Below are 5,337 nucleotides of genomic sequence, written 5' to 3'. Positions count from 1 at the left end.
AAAAGCATGCAAGTCTTGCCTGCTCCCATTTTTAATATTTACAAGAAAACTCACCGCTCCTCTTTTGCCTTCCTTTTGAAGGTCCTCTTCTTTCTTTTTGATGAGATCTCCTTTTATTCTTTATCCAGCGGTGTCCTTCACTGAATCCCTCGATACTCAGGTCCCTGTTCTTCAAGTACCTGTTCTTCAGGTCCCTGTTCAGGCGCCACTTGTGGCGGTCCAGCCGTCACAACCGAACATGCCGGAGTCGGGGAGTGAGGATTGAGAAAGGAAAGAACACTCAAGCCTGAGTGGAAACGAAGAGAAGTCTGATTTATTTCACAGAAAGAGCTCCTTTTATACGTTCACAGCAACAGGAAGCTTTTAAGGGCACACAACAACCAAAAACACCAAGTCATTGCTTTTCAAAGACCGGATTTCCTGACTCTTACTGATAACATCAGATCTTCAGCTAACGAGCTTCCTGTTATGTCAGGGTGAGTTCCTGACTCTTATAGATAACATCAGATCTTCGGCTAACGAGCTTCCTGTTATGTCAGGGTCAAAGAGTCAAAACCAGTTTAACAAACAGTTTCCTTGAAGAGTAGCAAATGTTGATGCCTTAATTATACAAGAAGAAGTTATTTTCCAAATGTCAAACTCCAGTGGGCCATGACTGGGCCCCGACACCCGTCCCCCTGAGGAGAGGCAGCGCAGCCATCTGTCTGCTCCTCGCCGCCACGAAGCAAGCACCAGAGGACTCTCACGGAAGTGCTGGCCTAAATCCACCTCCTTGCGCCTTTTCATAGCCCGGGTGGGACTGGGAGAAGACACGCAGCAATTAGTGAGGCAGAATGTCCCACCGTGGCAGCATATTTTATTTAAAGGGTGACCCATTTTGCATCCTGATTGGTGAATCAAAATATGTGTTACTGCTGTTGCTGCTCTGTGCGTGTTTCCACATTAGCAGGAGACTGCAACTCGAAAGTCCATTTCTAATACTGATTCAGTAGCTTAGAACCAAAAACACCATGAAGAACTGTGTTTCTACTTCAAAATGGAAAAAAAAAATTGTTACCCATCGTGGACGGAGGATCTGACTGGCTTCCAAAGATGCAATTAATTAAAAATGTTTACAGTGGAAGATTTTATTACAGTGCTGGTAATTAAATACAAGAGGGGCGGGTTAGGGAAAGTTTTAAATTTTTCTTTGTCATGAATCCTGGCATTTAAGGAAAAACACCATGGCTAAAGTGGCCCCAGCTGGGAGAAAGAGGGGTTGGAGGCTACAGTCACACATATTTTTAGTCAGCGGGCACCTCGCCTCGGTTCCTCCATGGACGGGGTCAGCAGGATGCCCCTCCTCTTGGCCCAGGATCCCACAGACGCCCTTCGCATTGCAGCCGCAGAGACCGCCCATTCCCAGGTCCCGACTGTGGGCAGCCCCCATGAGCAGAAGACCATTCGCCTGCATCCTGACCTCAGAACCCTCCCCAGGGCCTGATTTCTTCCAGCAGGGGCTGCAAGAAACTTTTCAGTGAAACTCCCCCTGCACACATGGAGGGTTAGTTAGCAACGAGAAGCTGGAATAACATGGTGAGTCAAGTTTTAAATTCATTCTGCCAAAGCCTTAAATGTCGTAATGACTGGATGAGGGACTGGATGAGAGCATAAGGAAGGTGGTTCCAGAAGGACATAATGAGCGACCCTGTGCACACCAGAAAGCAGGGGGTTTTGGGAGAGTCAGGTAACGTGCACATTGCCTGGAAAGGTCACAAGGCCTGGGCCCAGAGGCCAGATTTGCTTCCTATACTTTCTGTCTTCTGCAGTTGCTCCTGTGAAGCCTTGTTTTCTATTGATCTGATCCATACCTGTTATGTGGGTGAACCACTATCGCATTTTTTTTTCTTTCTAATTTGAAGTCTATCTTGGGAAAGTAGCTACAGACTCCAGCCCTGCTCTGATGAGGCTCCAGGGCACTAGGTCATGGATTTGCATCCTGTCTGGCTTTCACATGATACTTGTTTTTTTTTTTTAATTGAGTTCATTGGTACATTTTAGGTATACAGCACAGTCACATTCATCACTGGGATCCTGCACCTTTACATGACAGATCTTGGTTCTCATTTTTTCCCCAAACCCCTGTGCTCTCGTGAACACTCTAAACTCAGAGCAGCTGATTTGTTGAGTTGGGAGATTGGAGCGTGGCAAAGAGGCTGGACAAGTGGGCCTGACCTGTCAATCACGGTGGTCCTGGACATGAGCAGAGCATCTGGCACCAAAGAACACTGTCTTCAGTTCTCTGGCACAAGATCAAGCAGGCTTTTGATAGCATGGCCTGGACCTGAAGTCAGAGTGGAGGATATAAAAGACAGCGGCCATTAACCTTGTGGCCGCTATGAGCCTGTTTACTAGCTTAATCTGTGCTCTGCAGATTGTATTTCTTTTCCTACCTTTAATGTAACCTTTAATACGTTTAATAAACTACTTTGTTTCCTGTCCCAGTCTTTGTTCAGGACAAGAACCTGGAAAGGAACCTAGAGGAACACAACACCCCAGTATTCTGCTAACTCAGAGACCAGGTGTCCTCTCACAGGAAACTCTGTGGTACCTGCAGCACCCTTGCAGCTGTTCTGCGAGCTGTGTGCTGTTTATCCTTCCCAAGGCAGCCACTCTCTCAGAGAGCTCTGACGGAGGGAGACTTTATGTTCAGATGCATTGGTCATGAGGGACACAGAGGAAAAACACAACAGAACACAGAAATAATGGAGCTACTGCTTACAGTTATCAGAGAGGAGACAACATGCAACCCACAGAGCCAGTGCAAAGTGGACACCACGGAGGAGAAGCGCATCAAGCAGCAGGTGGGAGGTGTGAGGTGTCTGCGGGCCAAGGCCTTCACACGGCTCTGGGTGTTACACAAGTCAGCGTCCCCCAGGGGGCTCTGACTGGTTCTTTAGGAGACACAGGCCAAGTCCCGGAGAAGGCATGCCACTGCGGTTGGGGCTATCGAGGTGGGCACTGAACAAAACACCTTAAAAACTTATGAGAGTGAAATACTGAGCATCTGTTGCTTGACTAATAGCCCTCATTTTAGTAACATTGAGTGTCGGGGATGGGGCCCTGGTGTGTGCAGCAGCAGCACCAAGTCTGTAGCAATCCCTGCTGAGATGCTCTTTTTTCCCTCAGATTTGAGAACAGGAAATAATTAGGCTCCCAAATGGAGAATCAGAGAGGAAACCACTCTTCTGTCAAGTTCTACTATATTTTTAATTTAATGTTTTTATGTACCATGTAATACAGCCGTTATAATGATATATAATTATATATAATATGCAGTGTGGCCCTATTTAAATTACATGGGACCATGTAAACCTCTTAAGTGGGAGTTCATAGGATCTCATTTTTCCAGGCTGATGTGTAAGTGCCAAAAATTACTTCAATTTTAATTATTGCTAAATGTCACAACATTTGTGCCTAACGTCGAGTATATTTCCAGTCTGACAAATTAGGGAAGGCATCAGTTAAAACAAGGCATACCCATTCTTCTCTATTTTATATCTGATTACCATCTCAAGATTACAGAGGCAAAGTGTATAAATTTAGTAGGCTCTCCGGGCATTACAGTACAGAAATACCTTGACTTAGGAACCCTTCTGTTCGAGAACCCTTGGGTTCCCCAGCAAAGTATTCAGGCAAAATTTTACTTCCATTCATGAACTCCATATCAGGTGACGGACTTGGCCATGGCCCTCTGCCCACACAAACAGGAATGTGGCCATTTCCCCCAGGACTGTGGAGCAAATTAAGTTCGTGAACTGTGATACCATTATAATTTGAATCCTGACATTGACTAGACCTATGAAGTTTTCTGAATTGGTATGTTTTAGAGATTGCTAAACTTAAGTTAGAATCTATATTACAGAGACCCAGGCTGGCTAATGCCATGTTTTGATGTTAGTTAAGTTTCTTTCTTTCTTTTCTTTTTTTTTTTTTTTGTACTGGGGATCGAACTCAGGTCCTTGTGTTTGTGAGGCAGGCACCAGAACCACTGAGCTAAATCCACGGCCCAAGTGTCTTTTCTTAAAACAGTTTTGTGAGATAAGTTGCTCAGGGTGAAGTTGAACTCCCGAGCTTAAGTGATCCTCCTACCTCTGCTTTGAGAGTAGTTGGGATTCCAGACATGTGCTTTAATTTTTTTAGTATATAAATTTAGCAAATACATTTTGAATTTCCAATTGGACCAAATTTTGGAAATTTATTTTAGTATAGTCACATACACAGTTACAAAAATTATTTATTGCACATTTATATTAAGAGTGCAAATGAACCCCACAGCCACAGCAGGAGAGGATCGCACAGCCTCAGGGAGTCCGGGCCCAGTGGCCATGGCAGTGGAAGGAGGAATGAGATGTGTCAAATTCTTGCTCTGTGTCCTTCTGCTGGCGTTTCACACCTGTGCAGTGGGCTGCATCGCTGTGGGGACAGTGGTCAAGCCTGTCCTGAGCCACAGGGCTACTCCTGGCGGCCTGCTGCCTGCGATCATCGTTGCTGTGGGGCCTTCCTCTTCCTGGTGGCCTTCGTGGGCTGCTGTGGTGCCTGAAAGGAGAACTGCTGTCTCGTGATTGCCTTTGTTATTTTCCCGTCTCTGATCATGCTAGTGGAGGTGGCCTTAGCCGTCGCTGGCTGTGTTTTCAGAGACAGGGTTCTGGCAGCAGAGGCAGAATTACACCCAAACAATGATACATCTGCATTCCTGAACCATTTGCAGACACAAGTTGAGTGCTGTGGGGCTGCTGACTCCACGGATTGGGAGAACAGCACCAGCGTGGGCAAGGGCCGAATTCCTGAGTCCTGCTGTGTCAGCCACACGGAGGGCTTGGCAGTGACGTCAAGGAGCATTCTCTCCCCACTGAGGGCTGCGTGGAGAACATGGGAATTGCCTGAGAAAAATGTGCTGTTGGTGGCCGCAGCCGCCCTGGGCATTGTTTTGTCGAGGTCTTGGGAAGTGTCTTTGCCCGCTGCCTTGTGAAGAGGATCCGAAGCGCCATGAAGGGATGTAGGAGTCTGGTTTTATTAGCCCTCATCTAGGGGAGGAGAGTAGTATCCCCCGGGTCTTTCAATTAAACAGATTACTTTTTCAGACAAAAACAAGAGTGCATATGTAAGTACATGCACTTTATTTCATTGCCTTATTCACATATCTAGAGGTTTGTTTTTTGATCTGGGACTGCCATTTGCTCAGTACTTAAAAGTCTAAAGTTCCTCTGTCTAAAAATTTTTCTTCCTAAAAGAGCAGTCAATAATATCTCTCTTTTTCCCTTTCTTTCTTTCTTTTTCTCCTCCTCCCCCTCTTCC

The 5,337-nt window shown here is 46.0% G+C and overlaps 1 pseudogene; it reads left to right on the top strand.

The window, feature by feature from the left end:
* Window positions 1-4,367: 4,367 nt before the first annotated feature.
* On the top strand, window positions 4,368-5,070 carry LOC104872826 (annotated as a pseudogene).
* Window positions 5,071-5,337: the final 267 nt, after the last annotated feature.

The sequence above is a fragment of the Fukomys damarensis genome, unplaced genomic scaffold (genome assembly GCF_012274545.1).
Source record: "Fukomys damarensis isolate Sample0158 unplaced genomic scaffold, DMR_v1.0_HiC HiC_scaffold_14, whole genome shotgun sequence".
Taxonomy (NCBI): domain Eukaryota; kingdom Metazoa; phylum Chordata; class Mammalia; order Rodentia; family Bathyergidae; genus Fukomys; species Fukomys damarensis.
The sequence above is the reverse complement of the archived record's forward strand: the minus strand, read 5'-3'. Positions and strand labels throughout refer to the sequence as shown.